The sequence below is a fragment of the Girardinichthys multiradiatus genome, chromosome 19 (genome assembly GCF_021462225.1).
Source record: "Girardinichthys multiradiatus isolate DD_20200921_A chromosome 19, DD_fGirMul_XY1, whole genome shotgun sequence".
NCBI lineage: Eukaryota > Metazoa > Chordata > Actinopteri > Cyprinodontiformes > Goodeidae > Girardinichthys > Girardinichthys multiradiatus.
The window spans coordinates 21014185-21037905 of NC_061811.1; the positions used below are offsets into that span (position 1 = coordinate 21014185).

The window sequence follows — 23721 nt, forward strand, 5'->3', positions numbered from 1 at the left end:
CACCTCCCATCTGTATGCGGACTCGTCACCATCAGAGATGATTCCGATCAGGGTGGTGTCGTCCGCAAACTTCAGAAGCTTGACAGACTGGTGACTGGAGGTGCAGCTGTTGGTGTACAGGGAGAAGAGCAGAGGAGAGAGAACACAGCCTTGGGGGGAACCGGTGCTGATGGTCAGGGAGTCAGAGACGTGCTTCCCCAGCCTCACGCGCTGCTTCCTGTCAGACAGGAAGTCAGTGATCCACCTGCAGGTGGAGTCGGGCACACTCAGCTGGGAGAACTTCTCCTGTAGCAGAACTGGGACGATGGTGTTGAAGGCAGAGCTGAATTCCACAAACAGGATCCTGGCATAGGTTCCTGTGGAGTCCAGGTGCCGGAGGATGACAGCGTCTGTGGATTTGATAAAGTATTTTCTCCTGGGCACTACAGCCACTCTTTTGGAAAATGTAATTATGTTACTCAACAGGAGACGCAGTTGGAAGATATTTATGCGGTCAGCAAGAAACCCGGAAACCCATGTGTTGGTCTGCTTCAAACACTAACAATTACTTTTAAATGTGTGTAATGTCCGAATGGGTCTGCAAAAGAAGAGTTTGTATGTTTGTATCTTTCTTGTTTGTTGGGATTATGATTATTGATTAATTAATATTTATCAATAATTATAATTAAAAATCATAATTTGAGAAAATACATTTCTTAACCAAAAATACTCATTTATGAATCAAAACCAGAGATGTCTTCTGGTGTGGTAATTGTGGCTCAACGCCTCTGATAATTATAACCGTTAAATACTCAGTAATAATTGATAACTATTACCAGAGATGTCACTGTTTAATCAACCGTTTCTGCTGAAACGTGGGGAACTTTAACCTTATTTTGACTGACAAACCACTCTTGCACAAAATACGACTTCTCTTTATCTACGTGGATCTTTATTGAATCAACCGCCTGATCCACCTCGCTATTCCGATTCAATAATCTTAACCTAATGAAACATCCAAAGTTCTACACAGAAGGGTAAAATATCTAACTAAACAAAATAAAGCAAAACAGCAGTGGGTGTGTATGGAATCAATCAGCAGTTATGGCAAAAGTGATAATATGACAATGGAATATGGTGTTGAACGAAGCTTTGGGAGTGCAGCCCACCAGAAAGTGTAGCTCAGTGAGATGCAGGCAGTCATAAACCTTCCCCCCCAGCAAGGTTGTAAACCCAGAGGACAAAGGATAATAAATTTTTTGGCGGCAAGCCAGTAAGCAGTAAAGTTGAAGACAAAGAAAATGGTGGATTTTCACCATAAGGTTATTTTAGCAGCCCAGTTTCACAGCGCACCTGCTCTCAGGTGTTTGCACAATAAAAGCACAATCTTGCGAGACTCGGCGGCCTCAGAAAACAACAGTAATCACGTTTCAAAAGAACAATGGCATGCACATACAATTCAGAACACATTAGACTCTAAGTGGCAATTCTACATCGCACTAAATCTCCTCTATCCTGCCCAAGCTATTCCTAATAAAGAAATAAAAATAAAAGGTGGATTTTACTTGTTTAAGTCTTCCTTCTGGGGCAGCGAGTGAGAGGAAAAAAAAACAAGGGGGTGTGAAGAGTTCCACGCATCTGCGGATACTCCAAGAAAGTGGTCAATCTCCATCTTTTGACCTCTGGCGAAAAGGAAAAATATGATCTGACCGTCAGCAGTCGACTAGAACCAAGCAAGGAGGGAAAGTTGCGTCTCCTTGAAACTCCGTGGTTTTTGGTTACGTGTTAAACTCACGTCTTCGATCGGCAAAGTGAAATTTCTGGCCTTCTCATTCCAGAAACCTCTTTCATGCATTTTTTCGTTGGCCAACGAATGAGAATAAATGAAGAATCCACATGGGACCTCTTCTTCTCCAGAGAGAGATGCTTCAGATGTTGGTCCGGTATCCAACTTGAAAGTGCTTCTTTCAAACGTTCGCCTTCCGATATTACCTCCTGTGACGTCAGACCTGGGACGGGCCCGTCATATCAGCCGCAGTGGCCGCTGGGTTTTGTAGGACAGACTATCCTGAGGTACAAAATGGCCGATGACCTTGGAAAGGCATAGTGGCGTCCAGCAATGTGCAAATGGTCCAATATTCTGCAAACAAGTGGTCCAACATGTTCAATGATGACAATCTGGTAGCGTACTGACCACTTTCTTGAACCTTTCTTGAACCTTTTCCTTAACTTAAAAGGTTCTTCCCAAAAAGTTCCAAAAAGTTGTTGGATACATTCCTGGAACTTACAAGACACTTTTCAGAATGTACTGGCTGTAAGTAACTAATTAGGCACTTTCTGGAAATTAATCAGGGCTTTTTTACAACTCACTAATTTCTTTTCAATAAGTTTTTAAGAAACTAGTTCCTTTTTGAAATTCCTGGTACCTACTGGTTACATTCCTTGAACTGTTTTGAAATATACAGAGGACTTTCCAAAAACCACTTACAATTTTCCAGGAACTTACTAGGTGCTTCAATTAAAATTACTGGTTACTTTCCAGGAAGTTAGTGGTTAATTTAGTGGAACTTACTGGCTACTTTTCCAAAACGTACAGGTTGCCTTCCCAAAATGCATAGTGTACCTTTGAGGAACGGATTGTTTTACAGGGTGGCTTGTAACTGGATATTTTCATGGGACTTACGTGATACTCTGCCAGAACTGGGTATTTTTCTGAACTTAGCTCCAAATAGCCACCTTTACAAGAGATGGTTAAATAGATTAAAAGAGTATTTAAAAGTAGGTTTGTTTGCTTTACCATCTTTTTTAACAAAAGATAAACTAGAACAATTTTTCAGTAAAAAGAAATTAATTATACGTTCGTTTAAGTAACTATTGCCTTTCACTGTAACTTTGACCATTTTCATTTTGTCTGCCTTGTCTTTGTCATGATGGAAATTGAGAATAGTACACATTCCTTGGTCCTGAGGGAACCAGATATATAGTTTGACTCAAGCAGAACATTTGATTAAAATCTTCATCGGGGGTGCATTGGGGCTCAGTGATGGAGAGGGCACACCACACAGAGGCAATAGCCCTTGAGACATCTGCCCCATGTTTAATTCCCAACCTGAGCCATTTACTGCATGTCTTCCCCCTCTTTCTCTGCCATTCTTCCTGTCTATTAATAAAGGCCACTAGTGCCACAAAATGTTAAAAAACATTGTCAACAGTTTTCTTTTTTGTTTTTTTTCTTACTCATGGAAACTCACTTTTGCAGACCTCGTTATCTCCTCTGGGTGAATTTTCAAGCGATACATAATAAATTTGATTTATTCTTTTAAAATATGTGAAAATGAGATTTTACTGTGCCAGATGGCCTAACAATTAGGGGAAGATTTAACAATTGACCAGCAGTGAGTTATTGACTCCCTGCACAAGGAGGGTAAGGCATAAAAGGTATTTGCTAAAGAAGGTGGCTGTTCACAAAGCACTGTGTTCCAGAATATTAATGGAAGGTTGATTGGAAGGAAAATGTGTGGCAGAAAACAAAAGCACATGCAAGGAGGATAACTGCATCGTTGAGAGGATAGTTCAGCAAAGACCATTGATGAGTTTAGGAGACATAAACATAGTGTGTACTACAGCTGGAGCCAGCAATTCAAGAGCTACCACACTCAGCAGTATCCCGGAAATGGCTACAACTGTCGCATTTCTTGTGTGGAGGTACTGCTGAAGCAAAAGGAACATTAGAAGAATTTTACCTGGGCTAAGGAGAAAGAAATTGCATGTTGAACTCTGGCTTTATCTTTTTTTTTTGTGTGTGTGTGTGTTTTTATTTTTTTATCAAGACCAATCAAGATAAAACCAATGAAGTTTTTTTCATTTGAAATTTTCAACACTGCCACCTGTACCCTTACATGACAAAGATGAGAGAGATCAGAAAACAAAAGGGAGAAACCTTTTCCAATGTAAATATATGGATGTCTTTCTGTCTGCACAACATGCAAAAAAACAGAACATGAAGTTACTTAGGTCTTCACTTCCACATGCCTTCCCAAGTCACTCTGCCCTTAGCTAATACTAAGTCAGTTAACATTTAGCTAGGTGTACGCTCCCTTCAGAGTTATCTGGTTTGTCTGTTTAACTTGTTACGAGCTTGTCACTATTATTGGACATGTAGGGGAGGGTTTGTGTTCTTCTAACTGAAAAGGTGCAACCAATTAGTCTGAGCTACTGTTATAGGTTAGCTTACTAATGAGATACCACAGAAGAACCACAGGAGATTCGCTTGAAATGTTTGCAGCAACAACTCTATTATAACGATTACAGCAATAGTCCTAAAAATGATCTCTTATTGGTTTGGTCTTGACTTGGTTTCTGGTCAGGTGGCCATGACTACAGCACTAACGTTTCTACAGTCAGTGTTGATTTGGAGCCATCTCATTTGCTGGTTTATTTGTGTTTTATCAAGTTTAAAGTCAGAAAAGCCATCTATTAGGACATTTTAGTACACCTCATTCTTGTGCTGGTGACAAGCTAAATGGAGTTGTTGATTTCATAGAGAAAATATGGATTTTATTCAAGAGACACTAGATCCGGCAATGTGGATGAGCTAATCACTAACACCTCAGCAGAGCCACAGACTGATCACCTCTATGCCACGCTGCATTGATGCAGTAATTTATGCTAAAGAAGACCCAACCAAGTAATAAAGCACTACACTGTTCTGTACCTGAACATGTATAGGTTGGCTGACATCTTTGTATTTAATGGGTTCAACTCCCGGCCTGGGGGCTTGCTGCATGGAGTTTGCATGGTCTCCGGGTGCTCCAGCTTCCTCTCACAATCCAAATCATGACTGTTAGGTTAACGAGTCTCTCAAAATTGCCCTTAGGTGTAAATGAGTGTGTGCAGTTTTGTTTGTCCTGTGTGTCTCGGTGTTGCCCTGTGGTGGACTGGCGACTTGTCCAGGGTATACCCCACCTGGAGATAGTCACCAGCTCCCCTGTGACCTTGTTCGTAAGATGGATGGATATAGAAATGTATTGAGTTAGATGTAGTCGGTTAGTGTTTTGGGACACAAATAAATAAAAAAATACATATGTCAGTACAAATTATATATATTTTTTTATGTTTAATGTTTGGAGAAGCTTGCCTCCTTTACAGTGGATCAAAGACCCTGCACATGTCACCTGAAAACACTTTGTTGTGAATCCCCAATGTAAGACCATCATGTTCTTCTGGTTTCTTCTTAACCTTTCAGGTTTACAAGCTGCAGATTAATGTCTGGACAACAGGTTCATATTTGTAAATTGAACTGTGCAAGATCAAAATGACCGTACCCGACAGGAGCAAACAGATTTTAAATGCATTGCGAATGTGATTAATTGTCTTGTTGTGTTGTAATAAAACTGTGCTCTCTTGGCGTCTTTAAAGTCTCAATTCCCACACTCATTTTGCAAGCCTGAATGTGCATCACAGCAGGTTAATGCGCAAAGCAGCAGCTTTAAATGGAAATCTCAATGAAGATGGGGAATGATAATGTGTTGTTTGCATTCTGTGACTGTTAATCCCTTGAGGATAATGACAACTCCATAAAAGAGGGGATTTAAAATAATCAGTATTAAGCTCATCACCTTTCCTTGATCACTGCAGTGTATACATTTAAATCAGAATATTTACACATATATATTTTTGAATACTTTATTTAATCATTTTCAGAATTAAACAACAAAATTAGTAACAACCCGAACAGATACCTCATTACTCCCAACCCCCACCCCCTCAAAGCAGGTTGAAACAAGACAAAAAAGAAAGAAAAAAGATAAACAAAAACAGCAGCTGTACTGTACCATCAACAATAATTATTCAAGCCATCTGTGGCTATCATAAGATTATACATGAAGAAAAAAACACTTATAGATGTGGATATGAGAATACATTCACCATGTTTGGGTGTCACGAGGGCCCTCTCCGTTGGGTAATATTATCAAGAAGTGGTTGCCAAATTTGATGGAATCTGTTCCATGTCCCTAATAATTCAAATCGTATTTTTTTACATATATAAAGTATTTGAGAGTTCTGTGAGCCCTGAAGCCCTTATTTATTTCAACCGGATCTGTGAGAATAGAATTCGTCTGATTTTTTTATTTTATGGATAGCCCTGCTTGCCTGTGCTCCTCTTAACTGCCATGAGAGCAGTGGGCCAGGTTTATCCCCTAACTTGAATTGTTTATGCCTCACTTTTAAAAGTAATGTGTTGATTTGTTGTGAGAGAGAATACTATTATACTCATGCTTTAAACTAACTATTTCCTTAAAAAATAAATGGAGACGGAGCATTTTGGTACTGTTTTCAAGGAGAGCGACCTGTGAATCTATAGCTGATAATCTTTGTCTTCTCAGATTTTTCTGCCCAGCTTCATAGAATAGAAAAAAACCTTTTATTACAGCCTTGAAAGCCTCCCACAAGGTAGAGTCTGAAACATCACCCGTGTCAATAAAATCTAAATACTCCTTAACCTCTTGTAACCCAAGGCATTTTTGTGAAGTTTGTGCTCAAAATTATATGGCCAAATGTAATTTAGTTTTTATCAGCAATCACAAACTCTATTTAAATAAGCTTGATGTCAAATTAAAGGTAACACTCTGGAGATTCAATCAGAAGTGTAAATATCACAGTAGCAGCTATTGTTTCAGAGATAATGAGGATGGCACACAGAAAACAATTACAACAGAAAAACATTTTTTTTTTTTTGCTCGCCAGAATATTTCCTGCATTGTACAGTATATAAACCTTTTAGAAATATCATGCGGAAGGCTAAAACTTTAGAAAACCCTAAATCCACTTGTGGCCATTACCTGTGCCAGGTTTCATGCAGCTGAGGTAAACTAAAGCAAAGTTACAGAGGTTTTAGTAAAGATATTCATAGGCGTTTTTCCTTTTGGCACCATATGGCACAATTCGGCACCATCTGCAAAAGTGGAGATTTCTTGTGTTTTTACTTGAAAAATGTCATAAACTACTTTTTACATGTCTAAAACAGCCTGTTTTCGATTTTTTTTGTTTTCATTACCCACATTTCTTTTTTAATAATTTTCAATAGAACGAGAAAATGCTTTGTTGAAACATACCGGAGCACATTTATTGAACAGGAAGCACCAGTGTAAATAAAACAGAAATCAATCTTCACAATAAAATACGTAACAGCATCACAAAAAATAAAATAACATCAATTTATTGACAAATAGGAATGAATGTATGTGTTCACAACACCTTTGTTTACCGGGCAGGTAGGAGTAGGGGTGTCGGGGCTAATTACAGATGCAAACATTTCAGTGCTATCTTCCACTGTGTGGCTTACAAATCCATTTATAACGAGACATCACGAAGCAATAGTGTAAAAACAAAATCAATCTTCAAAGATATTTCACAATAAAACTAAAATCACATACCTTTCAAGCGGCAGAACTGCATAATCCAGCTCATCTTTGCTCTTGCCGGGATAAATAAGCTCGTCATCTTAAAATGAGGATTGCTCTACACAGACTTCAGTACTGCAATCCAGTTTCAGTTTCAGTTTTAGTTTATTTATATAGCGCCAATTCACAACACATGTCTCAAGGCACTTCACAAAAGTCAGGTACATATATTCCAATTAATCCTAACCATTGAACAGTGCAGGCAGATTCAGTTATTTATTCAAATTGGATAAAAAGTTTTTCTGTCTAAGGAAACCCAACAGATTGCATCCAGTCAGTGACTTGCAGCATTCCCTCCTCCTGGATGAGCATGTAGAGACAGTGGACAGTCACTGGCGTTGACTTTGCAGCAATCCGTCATACTGAGCATGCATGTAGCGACAGCGGAGAGGAAAAACTCCCTTTTAACAGGAAGAAACCTCCAGCAGAACCAGGCTCAGTGTGAGCAGCCATCTGCCACGACCAACTGGGGGTTTGAGAGAACAGAGCAGAGACACAAAAAGAACACAGAAGCACTGATCCAGGAGTACTTTTTATGGGAAGGAAAAGTAAATGTTAATGGATGTAGCTCCTTTAGTCGTTTCACCTAGAAAGAAAGAACAGATAAACTCTGAGCCAGTTTTTAAGGTTAGAGTCTGAAAGAGAGCACATAGAGTTAGTCACAGTAGAAGCTCAGTCAGTAGCTATGTTTAGGAGAGAGAAAGGGTTAAACACTGAAAGACAGGGCCATGTGGATCATCGGTAGAGGGTGAGCAATAAGTTGTTGGCAGCAGAAGCTTGGACGATGCCCCTCTCCAGAAAGGTGTCACAGGTAGACACAGAGCCAGGCCAGGTGTAGCTTCTAGGAAGAGAAAAGAGAGAGAACCTAAAGTTAAATGCTGAAATAACGGCAAATAATGCAAAACTGGAGAGTAGTATGATAATGTAGCAGAGAGAGTGAAAGTGGTCATTATGTCCTCCAGCAGCCTGAGCTTATAGCAGCATAACTACAGAGATCGCTCAGGATAACCTAAGCCACTCTAACTATAAGCTTTATCAAAAAGGAAAGTTTTAAGCCTAGCCTTAACAGTAGACAGGGTGTCTTCCTCACGGACTAAAACTGGCAGCTGGTTCCACAGGAGAGGAGCCTGATAACTAAAAGATCTGCCTCCCATTCTACTTCTAGAGACTAGGAACCACCAGTAAACCTGCAGTCTGAGGAAGAAGTGCCCTTTTAGGAACATATGGAACAATCAGATCTCTGATGTATGATGGAGCTAGATCATTAAGGGCTTTTTTAATTCTATTCTGGATTTAACAGGGAGCAAATGAAGGGAGGCCAAAGTAGGAGAAATATGATCTCTCTTTTTAATATTCATCAGAACTCTTGCTGCAGCATTTTGAAACAGCTGAAGGCTTTTAACTGCATTTTGTGGACATCCTGATAGTAAAGAATTACAATAGTCCAGCCTTGAAGTAACAAATGCATGGACTAGTTTTTCAGCGTCACTCCTGGAGAGGATATTTTTAATTTTGGCAATGTTCTGGAGATGAAAGAAGGAAATCCTAGAAACCTGTTTAATATGGGATTTAAATGACATATCCTGGTCAAAAATAACTCCAAGGTTTTTTACTTTATTACCGGAGGTCAATTTAATGCCATCCAGGTTAAGTGATTGACTAAGCAGTTTCTTTTTTAAAGACTCGGGTCCAAAGACGACAACTTCTGTCTTGTCTGAATTTAGAAGCAGAGAAATTAAAGTCATCCAAGTTTTTATGTCTTCAAGACATGCTTGTAGTCTATCTAACTGGTTGGGCTCATGTGGATTTAGGGATAAGTAAAGCTGAGTATCATCAGCGTAACAGTGAAAATTTATCCTATGCTGCCTGATAGTTTGACCTATTGGAAGCATATTGTTAGGTATTAATTAGTCGACTCAGAGGGAAGAGGGAACGACACAGAGTCTCTGTTAATCTTGCGCAAGAGGTAGCTCACACTCTGCAGTGCAAATCTACAAAGTGTTGGCACCCTCTCTCTTTATTTATATATGCTGGTTCACACACAGTTCAACAGACAGTTCAGGCATTTATGGTGTGTGTGTGTGTGTCTGTGTGTATGTGGGGGTGTGAAGAGTTATGATGTGTGTCTGTTCCTCCACAGAGAGGCACAGGCAGTCACCAGATGTCGCTGATAGAAGCATAACTTACTTCTACCCCATCCCCCTTTCTGTGGCATGAAAGAAGAAAGAGCACTTTGTACAGACAAATGAGTGATAAAAAATACAAACGTTTTCAAAGCCTAACACATATATATATATATTAAAGAGAATTGGCCCAAGTACTGAATCTTGTGGTACTCCACAATTAACCCTGGAGTTTAAAAATGATTTATCATTTACATGAACAAACTGGAATCTGTCAGACAAATAAGATTTAAACCAGGCTAGCGCTTTTTCCCTGATCCCTACAGCTTATTCCAGCCATTCTAAGAGAATATTGTGATCGACTGTATTAAATGCAGCACTGAGATCTAACAGAACCAGTACAGACACAAGTCCATTATCTGAGGCCATAAGAATATCATTAGTGACTTTCAGCAGAGCTGTTTCAGTCCTATGATGAGCTCTGAAACCTGACTGAAAGTCTTCAAACAGGTCATTGCTGTGTAAATGCTCACAAACTTGATTAGCAACTTTTTTCTCAAGAATTTTATTTAAGAATGGAAGATTGGATATAGGTCTGTAATTTTTTAAGTCATCTCGATCAAGCGAAGGTTTCTTAATTAAAGGTTTAATTACAGCTATCTTAAAAGCTTGTGGTACATATCCATTTACTAAGGATATATTAATCATATCTAAAATGGGGCTGGTAATCAGAGGGACCACTTCCTTAAATAATTTGGTTTAGATGAAGCTAATATTTCAGATAACTCAGGAAGCTCCACAGGATCAAAACAGTCCAAACACAGATCAGGTTACTACACTTACTTCCAATGTTGTCTGACTTGCTGAGGATGAAGTAAACATCTTCGGGAGTATGTCAAAGATTTAATTTTTAATAGAATCAATTTTATTTAAGAAGAATCCCATAAAGTCATGACTGCTGAGAGCTAAAGGAATGGATGGCTCAACAGAGCTATGACCCTGTGTAAGTTTAGCAACTGTACTAAAGAGAAACCTAGGATTATTCTTGTTCTCTTCTATTAATGATGAGAAATAAGCTGTTCTGGCTTGGCGAAGTGTCTTTTTATACAACAGTAGGCTATTTTTCCAGATTAAGTAGGAATCTGCTAGGTGTGTAGAGCGCCATTTTCTCTCCAATTTTCTAGCATTGTTCTTTAAAGTAGGCAGCTCTGAATTAAACCAGAGAGCCAACCTCCAATGAATAATTGTAATTAGGTCCAAAGCTTCAGCGACGGTGTAGAACTTTGTGCGGGAAGCCATTGTGTTTCAAAAACAAACACGCGAAATGATAACCACAGCGCATGAACAGCCAGAGGTAGGAAGGTCCGGTGCGTAACAGCTGTAGCGACTGCGCCTTACCTACAGCGTACTCAGCGTTTACAATAACAACCCATGCCCAAGTTCAGATTGGCCAAATTTCACAAATGACCCCTCCTTTTCATCCTTAGAGCCAATAAAATAAAGTTATCTCCACGTCTTTCAATATAAATCAGGAAGCAGACGTTGAGACGTCCAGTGAATCCATTTTGTAGAGTGCGTTTACTTCCTGCGTTTTTCTGATTTAACTACTTGTAGTTTTAACTGTTTGGTGTTCGTAGAAATGGTTTATATCAGCTTTTAGCCAAGTCTGATGTTTCAGAGGATACCACACATTATTGTTTTTCTGAATCTGGCTCCCCTGCACGGCCTTGATGGCTGGCTATCTTCAACTTCTCCTGGAAGTTATGTAAACATGACGCTCTGCTCCCTCTGCCCCCTCCCTTCCCTGAGGACATCTGTGGACCTGCTCATAACTTTATGGCCGGTTGATGAACATTCCAATGTACCATGAAGGACAATGGCCTCTGGGACAATGCTTCATGGACTTACTTGCACACACTCACTTGCACACACACATGCTCAAGATAAACATATGCACCCCCTCACACCACCTTCACCGTTCCTAGTATGATGTTGTTTTGTAAACTTGTAGCTTCTTTGTGCTGAGGTTTTTTGCAATCTCAAACTGTATCCTGCTAAGGATAAAGTGTGAAATATGATTTATTTCCCTCTACTTACCTAAAGTGACTTATTTTCTCATCTAACAAGGGCAGCGCATGTGAGTGGGCAGCAAAGCCTCGGTGACCCGTCCCCCCCTTGTCTTGTGTCATGATGTATGTTTGGATGGGTTCTACTGGAATTCTAATTTCCCCTCGGGGATCAATAAAGTATCTTTGAATTGAACATCTCTATGTTTAAGGGAAGTTGGAGCAATAAACATAGAAAAAAAAAGAACCTGGAAAATCCTTTGTCTTTAAAAAGAATTGGATTGAAGCACCAATTATAGTTTGTTTTTTTTCCACCCAAAGTCCAAACCAATAGAGACCTGCTTTGGTCTGAAATTAAGATGTTGTGGTAATTAGATGACTAGATAATTGCCGTTGGTTTTGAATCAGTAAGAAAATAGTAAATCCTGCCTGCTTGCCAGGGCCTGGATCCCTGGCCTCTATCGGGCCCCTGCTTGGAGAGTGATATGTCCTGGGATCTCGGGTCTCTGGGTCCATGGCAGGAACTGCGAGGGCATAGACGGCTGCCGGCAGGGCCTGTGGGCTCATCGCTGCAGCTCCCTGGGGCCTCTGCACTGTGGCTGCTGTGTGGTTCCCCTGGGACTCTCCCTGCTTTTCTCTGGAGGGGTTACGGCGATGGTTCTCCTGGGGTTCCTGTGCTCTGGGGGTCTTTTGAATGTCTATAGCTCGGATCTCCTCCATATCTATCCCAGGTCCAGGGGGCAGGTCTGTGGCTCCTTACACTCGCTATTGCATATTTTTATAGAGAAACTTTGTATACACAAGCGCGCTTACACGCAGACCCATAGGTGTTTAGATTCAGGTGTTAACAAATACACAAATGTTCTATATTGATCCGTATTTACCACTAAATACATCTTGCATTTGTAAGTACCATACACGTTTTGGTAAAAAAGCTGTTAATATGAGTCTTTCTGCAGGTGTAGAAGCAAACAGTGTTATCTTGTATTATCTTCATCCTTCTTTCTCTCCTCCATTCTTTTCTGCTCTTCCTTTTTCCGTTTTGCTCCACCTCTCTCTCTTTCATGCTTCTTATTTTTTTCCTTTTCGTTTTTGTCTCCATGTACATAACAATTGAAATAATCCCAAAGCAATTTCTAATAAAGTTTATTTTATAAATATCAAGCAGAGCTTTAAAAGCATTAGCTGTAATGCTTCACTTGTGAAAGTAAATCTGTTGGGCTTTTTCTTGGCACTCAGACAATAATCTTGAGAGCTACTCCGCCGGACAGGACACAGTTAGAAAAAAAAAGAAAACAGTCCATTCTTGTGCATGTATTATGAACTTGTGAGAAAAAAGAATATTCTTTCTCTGTGGGATTGTGGACCCTGCAGATGTCAACCAGGTTAAGCGACTTCATCAGATTATTTAGCACCTGGGGAGAACCTGTCCAAGAAAGTGTCCAAAACACAATTGAAATCACACCACCTGCATTCAAGTTGGTTGTTGCAAGATCAGGTATTAAATCGAAAAAAACCATAGAAAAAAGCAGGATAGTAAAAGTTCAGTGCATCTAAATTAAGGAGGGTAACGTGGGTGGAGAGTCAAAATAGTACCAGTCACAATTATGAAACGACCATTTGGGTCTGTCTCGGTTGAGATATGTTGAAAGGGAACATTCTTCCTAAATAAAATTGCCACACCACGGGATTTAGTTGAGAAAGTTGATTGAAAGATTTGTCCAATCCAGCTACATCTGAGTTTCAAGGCCTCCGCATGCTTAATATGTGTCTCTTGCATAAACAAGATGTCAGCCCATGAATAATGTTGGTGAGAGAATATCTTGGCTCTCTTAGATGGGTTATTTACATCTATGACATTCTAAGAAATTAGATGATTGATGTTTTTTATCCTCTGATCAAACTTTGGGACACTTGTGCAAAAATGCTAGATTTCATTGCATACAAGGTGTAATGAGTACAGCGTTAAACAAACAGAAAAAATAGACAAATAAAAATAATACCCCCCATACTACCTGCTTTGCCTTCCCTAAAGAAAATGAGTAATGCAAACCCCATATACCAGTGGAGCAACTAAGAAAAGAGCCTATATACCCACACAAGAAGCACCTAAGAAGCCCACTACCACCCCTTACAAGCGAATTATTAACACTCCATTGAAATTAAGCATTCTGTTTTCAAAAGTCTTAGGAACTTAAGTAAGAAAGAAAAACATACTTTACCGTGTACCCATAGATGTACTCCTGGAGGTTGTAGGTGTTTGTCCACATATGAGGTTGCCTCCTTTGATGACTGAAATATTGTGGTTTGACCAGCATGGGTCACAATCAGATGTGCAGGAAACAGAAACACCATGTCAGACACCTGACTCCCTGAACTTCAGTCTAACAACGTCGAACTGCGATCTTTTACCACTTCCACTGAGGTCTGGAAAGATCACGATGCGCTGCCCATCGTAATTTAGCGAACCTCTGTTGCAAACCACCTGGATTATCTTCTCTTTGATGGCTATATCCTGGCAATCATAATTTGTGGCTTGTCGCTTAGTGCGCCAACGCGGTGGGCTCGGTCCACCTTGACCCCCCTGGGGAAATTGCTCAGGTCTCAGAAGCTTAGGTAGCAAATCGGCCACAAAAGTGATTGGAGAGCCTTTTTTGATTTTTTCCAGCAGACCGACAATTTTAATATTTTTTCTTCTCATGTGGCCCTCCAAATCGCTCACCTTTATTTTATAAAGTTTTTCCTCTTCAAGGGTTTTTTGGGGCAATTTCTTTGGCTTGACTATTTTTCCAGGCTTTATTGACCAACGACGCCACCAAAAATAGCAAAAATGGGAGTGTAAAATGTTTTTCCCCGAATTGAAGTGGAGGAGCTGATATAAAACACCATCTACTACATCACTGGCTCGCTAGCGCCCCCTTTACACATTTTTAGTAAGGTTTGTGTTTTATTAAAGTTCAAAAACCCAATAAAGGCGGCTGTTGTCAAACAGATACTTCAATCTGTTATCGCATAATAAAAACTGGAACTAAATCAGAACAAGCAAACATCAATATTTCAATAGTAAATAACAAAATACAAATATTTCTATGTAAAATATACTGAGATAACTAATATCATATTTCATTTTAAGTCAGTTGATACATTCTCAATAATTTTCCTGATTAAATAAAACATATGAGGAAAATAGATTGAAATTCATGTATTTCTGTTTTATTAAAAATTACACATTTTATAACATGAGTGTCTGTGTCCTTAATTTCAGATATTTTTTCAGTCGATCGATGAATCCTAATTTACTATTTTTTATTTATACATTTATATTTAAGTTATTTTTTTTACTTTACTAACTGCTTATTTATTTATTTAATTTTTTTATTTATTTATTCAATTAAATATGTCATGTATTTACTTAAATTATATTTTGATGGATGTATATGAGTATTTATTCACAATTTATTTATTTTACTTTATTTAGTTTATGTTTCTACTTAAAATATATTGTATGTTTTGGTAATACATTTAATTAATACGTATTAATATGGCTTATTAATTAATAATTTTTCTTAAATATAGATTTTTTTCAGAATGAAGTTTTTTGTGTATTTTTACGTCCGTGTGTTTTCTTTTATTTGTGTACTTATTTATCTTTGAAATATGTTTTATTAATAATGTTTTATGTTAGTAATTAATGTTATTTTATGCAGTGGTTTTTACATTATAAACTGGCTTGGTTATTTAATTACCTATTTATAATCAATGTGTCATTTATTTACCTTTGTTTTAATTTTATTTTAATCTGTTTTATTTCAGTTTCACGTACCACTTTAAATTTAGTCAGTCAGTCATTTTCTATCGCTTATTCCAAAGTGGGTCACAGGGGAGCTGGTGCCTATCTCCAGCAGTCTATGGGCGAGAAGCGGGGTACACCCTGAACAGGTCGCCAGTCCATTGCAGGGCAACACACAAACAACCACACACACTCATTCATGCACCTAAGGGCAATTTAGAGTGACCAATTAACCTAACAGGCATGTCTTTGGACTGTGGGAGGAAGCCAGAGTACCCGGTGAGAACCCACGCATGCACGGGGAGAACATGCAAACTCCATGCAGAAAGACCCCCGGTTGGGAATTGAACCCAGGACCTTCTTGCTGCAAGGCAACATTGCTACCAACTGTGCCACCGTGCAACATTGCTACCAACTGTGCCACTGTGCAGCCCATTTTAAATTTACTGAATTTGTTTTTTTAGCATTAATCTATTTCATTCACTGTGTGTTGTGTATACCTAACTTATGGATTCATTCATATTTGACATGTTTATTAAGTGATATAGCTTGGTTTTTTTGGCCCATACATGCCTTTGTGGTTTGGGCTAGTAACAAAAATAGGCAGGTTTGAATCATATTCCAGGAGGGGGGCTCGTGGCTCAGTTGGTAGAACTAGCGTGGCTTTCCTGGCTTCAGTTTCTGGTCTCAGGCCATTTGCTGCATGTTTCCTACATCTCTCTCAACACTGTTTCATGTCTGAGTACTGTACAATAAAGGCCACTAGTTAATAAAATAAAAATAAAACCAAGAACTAAGTGGGACAGTCTCCAGAAACAAAGAACTGGTGGGTGTGTGTCCAGCCTTTCATTCAAAAGGCTGACATCAGCTGCTGGACATAAGGACAAAGATGAGGGTGAACCACACAGTAATGAACTGGAAAGAGACACTAGAGGTAAAATAATGCAAGAGTCTGGATGTCTATGAAAGGGATTGTTTCAGGAATCAGCATAAATAGAAACGGCTGGATTATGTGGTTCTGTGAAAGTAGACCTCATGAACCCTAAAACCCTAACCCTAAATAAACATGCTTACAACCAGTGACAACCCAATGAACTGAAGGGCAACAATTATCTGTTTCCTTCTGCATATAAACAGGCATGTCGTATGTGCATGACATTTGAGAGTTATATGTAATTTACGGTTTCTCACACATGAAGCAGAGCTCAAACGTCCTCAATGACATGCATGCATCTGCACCCACACACTCACCCCCACACTAATTGCCAATGCAAACACGTAATGCAGCGCCCCTGCTGCGTGTTTAGAAAAGAAAACAGCTTGTGGGGACGACTGATCATTAAAAATTTGAGAACAAAGAGACAAATAATGTCCGTCAAGTCTTTGCAGAGATTATAATGTCACTTGGGAACCAAACCCCAGCATAAACACCATGCTGTGCTAAATTTCAATAATTTTCCTTAAAGCAGTATTATCTCCCTCCCCCTTTCCTTTCACCCTTCTTTTGTTTGAGAAGCACATAATTCACTGCAAATCATAGCGCTGCTGTCTGCATTTCTAAAAGGCTTTGTAGCTTAGTGGCAAGATTTGCCTTTGGCGGAGACATATAATAACGCCTGTTTTGTTTAGGATGTGAAGAAGATGGTTCAGTTTTCTAACTGTGTCAGAATTACTAACAGACACAAAGGTCAAATGTGTAAAACATCAAGTGATTTGTTAATGCATAAAGTCTGATTTAGTATTCACCTGCTAAGGAAAGGCACTTGACCTTTTCATTTTCTACACCTTCCCCACCAACATGTTCATGCAAAAGAGATGTGTAGGATGTGGACTTTTGAACGGCATTCTCTTTTATCTCCTCTCTGTAGGCTGAGTGTTCCTCCCGCTCACTGGTGTGAATGTGTGGCTTGGAGGTTTTTCTTAGGGACCATATGGCACAATACACCACAATATAGGTAAGCTGCGCTTTTTCTTACAGCGTGAAGCCTGAAATCGCTTTCTTATGAATGCGAATTCACAGAAACCTGAGGTCTTGGTGGAAATTTTATAAATGTGAGACGTTCTGACCTGATTAGTGGATTTATGCTTGCTTGCTTTCACCAGAAAGAAGAAATTAACAAAATAAAAACAAAAGAATTCACACTGTCAATATTAATTAAACAAAGATGAAGTCACAATGGAAAAACTTTGTCCAGAAAAGTAGGGCCATCCCATGATTCAATGGTTCATTGAACTACCTTTAGAAGCGATACCTCTGTTTTCTGTTTTCTATACCTCTGTTTTCAGTCTTGCATCATTGTGAAGGAATTGTTGTCAACTCTTCTTTACAATGTTACTTCAGCTCCTCTAGGTCTTCCAGGTGTTAATTCCTGCACAGCTCTCTTAAAGTTCCACCCCAGCATTTCTATTGTTTGCAAAGAGCCTGGATCCACAAAAGCTTCACAGGCCCAAATTATCACTCCTCCACCAATGTGCCTGACAGGTACTATGAGGTGTGTGCTGCCATGCTGCACTTGGTTTTCCTTAAAATTGGTCCTGTGCAGACACCTCTAATTTGATCTCATCTTTCCAAAGGACATTGTTCCAGATGTCTTGTGTTTCATTCAGATGGCACTTTGCAAAACCCAAGGCTATACAAGCCATTTAAAAAAAAATTTAATGTCATGAACTTTAACATTTTAAATGGTAACTGAGGCCTGTAGAGTCTGAGATGAAGCTCTTGCATCTTCTTCTTACTAGGAATTTTCGGGGACATCCACTCCTGGGAAAACTGGAGAAAGTTTTTCAATTGGGAATAATCCTTCTTTGTGTAAAATGGTTGGCTTTAAAAAATCTGAACATGACCTTAGAACCTTTGCCAGATTTATGGACAGCAACAATTGCTTCTCTAAGATAATTGCTAATGTCTCTCCGCCAGTGTATTGTTAAAAGCATCAAACTCAGAAAATTCCTGCTTTTAGAGGTGGTCCCACTTACCTTGGGAGCAGTAAGAGCGTACTTAGTTTTTGACACTGGTTTTCTGCTAACTTGATGTTAAATCTAAATAAAGTCACTTGTATATGTGTACATTTAAACATTTTTATTATTATTTCCATTACCTGATATAAGAAAAAAAACTTTGCTGAGAGCAAAGTTTACCAGAGTCATATTCCTTGTTTGTGTCACAAACTTGGCAATAAAGACTTGATAATTAAACCTTTTTTGCCATGATTGTCACGGAGTGACATTTTGGACTTTGCTTGTGGCTTTGCGCTAACTTTTGTTTAGTGGTTTCCATTTTGGATTGGGCTTCATGTTTATTAGTTTATTTTCCTCCCTCTATCATTTCCTAGTATGTATTGTAGTCCTGCTTTAGTTATTGTTTTCATTTGGTTTGTTTATTTTGTAACTTAGATTCTCCTTATGGACTCTTTGTTTATTTCTTAGGTTATTGTTTCTATGTTCCCCTCTAGTTTCTCTGTTTACTTTAGTTTATAGTTATTCTAGTTCTTTATTTCCTCCTCTGATTTATTCTCTTGCTTAGTTTGTGTTTTCTGTTGTTTATTTAGTACTTTCACTCTTCCTCAGCCTTTGTATTTGTTTCACCTGTTCCTGCTGCTTCCCTGCCTCCTTGTCGCACCTGTTCTCAGTTCCCTTGATTACCTGCCTTTGTCTTTCCCCAGTATATTAGTTGGTTTGGTGTCTCTGTTCCTTGTGTTCGTCACTACCCCTTTCCCTACCATGACTATGTTTTGTTTATGCTTCACTTATGCTACGTTTTGCCTAGGTACCTGCAGTGTTTTGTAAGTTTTGGATTTTGTCTCGGATTCATACCTGCAGTGTTTTTGTTACGTTTTTGACCTTTTTGAGAATAAACTAAGATGTGGCTGCCAAGCTCTTGTCGGCACTTTGGTCCGACCCAAAATCCTTCTTCGACAATGACTGCAAAAAAAAAAAAAAAAAAAATGTGCACTAGCTGCATATGAACTAATCCTTCTCATTTCCGCATTACATTTCTTTTGTGAACAGCCAACCAGGCTATCAACACCTCCTACACATGTAAATGCTTGCGTATTATAAGCACATGACAGCATTCCTGCCCTTTCTTGATCTGATAAAGCTGAAAAACAAGCATTGATCAAATATTTTACCTAAGTCAGTGTGCATCCTTGTTGTTTAGTTCTTTTTATTTTTTACTGCATTTACATTTTTGAGGAAACTACAGCATTGTTAACCTTGTCAATCATTACTACATAATTTGTAGTTCAAAGGCAAGGAAAACTATTAGAATTAGCAACACTTAGCATTCTTGAAGCAAAAATGAAGCTTTTGACTAAAGGCTCTAGAGACGAAGAATCCATAAAAATTATAACTGCAATAAAGTGTGAAAAAATAAATGAGCTATTGAAACATCTATGTACTATATGCACATACAAGGGTTGGACAATGAAACTGAAACACCTGGTTTTAGACCACAATAATTTATTAGTATGGTGTAGGGCCTACTTTTGCAGCCAATACAGCGTTAATTCGTCTTGGGAATGACATATACAAGTCCTGCACAGTGGTCAGAGGGATTTTAAGCCATTCTTCTTGCAGGATAGTGGCCAGGTCACTACGTGATACTGGTGAAGGAAAACGTTTCCTGACTCGCTCCTCCAAAACACCCCAAAGTGGCTCAATAATATTTAGATCTGGTGACTGTGCAGGCCATGGGAGATGTTCAACTTCACTTTCATGTTCATCAAACCAATCTTTCACCAGTCTTGCTGTGTGTATTGGTGCATTGTCATCCTGATACACGGCACCACCTTCAGGATACAATGTTTGAACCATTGGATGCACATGGTCCTCAAGAATGGTTCGGTAGTCCTTGGCAGTGACACGCCCATCTAGCACAAGTATTGGGCCAAGAGAATGCCATGATACGGCAGCCCAAACCATCACTGATCCACCCCCATGCTTCACTCTGGGCATGCAACAGTCTGGGTGATACGCTTTTTGGGGGCTTCTCCACACTGTAACTCTCCCAGATGTGTGGAAAACAGTAAAGGTGGACTCATCAGAGAACAATACATGTTTCACATTGTCCACAGCCCAAGATTTGCGCTCCTTGCACCATTGAAACCGACATTTGACATTGGCATGAGTGACCAAACGTTTGGCTATAGCAGCCCGACCGTGTATATTGACCCTGTGGAGCTCCCGACAGACAGTTCTGGTGGAAACAGGAGAGTTGAGGTGCACATTTAATTCTGCCATGATCTGGGCAGCCGTGGTTTTATGTTTTTTGTTTTTGGATACAATCTGTGTTAGCACCTGAACATCCCTTTCAGACAGCTTCCTCTTGCATCCGCAGTTAATCCTGTTGGATGTGGTTCGTCCTTCTTGGTGGTATGCTGACATTACCCTGGATACCGTGGCTCTTGATACATCACAAAGACTTGCTGTCTTGGTCACAGATGCGCCAGCAAGACGTGCACCAACAGTGTGTCCTCTTTTGAACTCTGGTATGTCACCCATAATGTTGTGTGCATTTCAATATTTTGAGCAAAACTGTGCTCTTACCCTGCTAATTGAACCTTCACACTCTGCTCTTACTGGTGCAATGTGCAATCAATGAAGACTGGCTACCAGGCTGGTCCAATTTAGCCATGAAACCTCCCACACTAAAAGGACAGGTGTTTCAGTTTCATTGTCCAACACCTGTAGATGCATATAGCACTAGTCAGTCAGTCCTATATAAATAGACGTATAGAGCAGAGAATCTTGATAACTCCTAACTGGAAAAGGACGATTACCAGGAGCAGGTGCAGCTGGCTTCTTATGCTACAGAGTTTGACTGTATGTCAGTCTAATACAGTTCGATTTTACCAGTTAATCTGTGTGGGAATGATCTTTACCAATCGTATCACTGTGGATTAAATATCACATCACATTTTTGTGGTTTTGCTGCATGAAATAGGAAATATCCATTCTCGTAAAATTCCCACACAGAGCTCAGATAAAAGATTGCTTTTACTGAGCTGCCAGGAAGAAAACACCGCCCAACACCAGCAGTACCGCAAGTGTCTATCTTCTTATGTTGCATGGTTCATTTTTAATCATGAACAGGAATTAATTGTGTCCAGATATTAACTCCCTGATGCAGTGTTGGTCATTGCGTAAAATACTTAAAACATGTAAAAACCATTTAGACTCTGTAGTGTAGCTGATGAATGTTCCCATAACTCATTTTCTTTCCTGCTGTTGTGTTTTTGCAAATATTTTGAGCGCCAGAGGGGAAGTATTAGTTTAATTGTGGTTGAAATGTCAAACAAACAAAAATTTGATGGAGCAGCTTAAGGCTAATACAACGCAAACAACAGTCAAATATTCATGTTACAATAAACACAGAGCTTCTTGTAACACATTAAAGTAAATTGTAGTATAAAACACATTTTAAACAAGGTTGTTTTAACGTTTAAACAAATAAAATTTTATGCATAATTCTAGTCAAAACTTCACATCCACTCATCACATACAGCCAATTTAGGTATTATTAAATGACGCTTTACAAGTCGTACCACATCTACACACCTTTTGTAGTCATCTACAAGTTTCAGAAACAACTTTGATTGGATATTTCCACTCTTCTTGACACGGTTGCTAGATATTTCCTAAACTTGTTGGTTTCCTGTCACAAATCACATGCTTTTAGTCAGACATTTCCTGAAAAAGAGATGGTAACATCCATGGTAACCCTTGTACCTGTGTAATTAAATTATATAATAACAAAAGTGCTGAGAACCTAACCATAGTTTACAGATTTTCAATAAGTTTGAAACTGGCACATATAAGCAGCTTCATGTTAACCTGCTGTTTTCAGATGTGATTGGTATCATGTTCCGATTTGAACACCCCATTGTATTCAGAGGAGCTGTTAATGGAGGTATAGCCAAATAATTTGGAAGTAGTTCTCCATTATTTTATTTTTTTCCTTTGTGCAATGCATCCGCACCATTGCCATTTTAGCAGGTCCAAAGCATGTTGCTACCACCACCATGCTTAAACATGCTCCTCTAAAGACTCTTTTTGTCATTGTGGACAAATAGTTCATTCTGGGGAGTTTCAAATGTTCAGTTGAGCTTGTAGACATTGATTTTGAGCCAGAGAGTTCTTTCTACGGTTAGCACCCTTGGTGTATAACTATGTAAAACTGGATTCACTGGGAACAATGACACTGCTGTTTTAGTTGTTTTTCTTCATGGCATGTTTAAATCTTGGAGGTTCCTAGGTTGTTACTGAACACCCTAAGCAGTTTAGTTTCAGTTTGAAGGATATTTACATTTCTCCCAAGAAGACTGGTCAAATATACATCCAAAAGTAAGCCAAAAACATGTGGATGAGATTCAACTTGCTACTACTTTCTAAATTCTTCGGACATTTAACCATCTAGTGGAGATGCATGGATATGTGAGCCTGTATGTATAATTTTGTCCCTGTGTAGATTAGAGAAAATTCATAATCAGTTCATACCTGTAGACCTGTAGACGGTTCAAATACATCAATAATATCCTGAAACTGCCATTAAATGACCCCATTATGTGTGTATGTAAACTTCATACTGCACCTGCAGCATCAAATGTTTTCAAATCAAGCCACCTTTTACAAAATATTCCTGATTATAGTCATATCAGGTTGACATTTTGCAGTAAAAACAGAATGGGAAGAAACATTTATTGGTTTGGACACTTGCCTGGGAAAACCTAAATTAACTAGCGACTGCAGCAGATTGGGAAGTAGGTGGGTAGAGGGTCATTGTCCTTCAGAATGAGGCTTCATCTGTTACTGATGATGTCTCTGTTGTAAGCAAGTGTCAGTTCTGAGCCGTGGTAAAAGCTGTCCTACTTTCTTCATGCACACTTTGCATCATGATGGATTTAATGTGATCAAGAGTGCACACATGCATTTGATGCTTTGCGTCTGTTCTCTCTGGAGGAGAAAGGGGAGAACTCATCAGACTTATAGAGGATGTGCAAAATAAACCTTTTCTAGTCAATGTTAAAATCTTTCACGAGCTTAGTAAATCCTGTACCAAAACAAAACAATACTTAAATTCAGGCTGCAGGGGGTTTATGCTGATCCAAGTGAGAGTGAACAGTATTAGAATAGAGTGACTTTCTTTTTGGTTCTTACTGACAAGGAAATATGGAAAATATGGGAGAAGAAAAGCAAACGTGCAAAATACGCCTGTAAATGTAACTATTTGGATACAAAATTGCAACCATTATGTGGATATTTCACATGGACACTCTTCTAAAAGTCTAAAATTAATTAAT

The 23721-nt window shown here is 39.0% G+C and overlaps 1 protein-coding gene across 4 annotated transcripts in view; it reads left to right on the forward strand.

The window, feature by feature from the left end:
• The window catches only part of LOC124855789 (leucine-rich repeat and fibronectin type-III domain-containing protein 2), a 219324-nt gene that overhangs the window by 152074 nt on the left and 43529 nt on the right, over positions 1-23721 (forward strand). For 3 of the 4 annotated variants that reach the window (XM_047345873.1, XM_047345872.1, XM_047345875.1), the window contains one exon: positions 17290-17376. The exons of the other annotated variant lie outside the window; for it this stretch is intronic. The gene's annotated coding sequence lies outside the window, so the exon portion shown is untranslated. The remainder of the gene's footprint in view (positions 1-17289; positions 17377-23721) is intronic. 4 annotated transcript variants of the gene reach the window in all.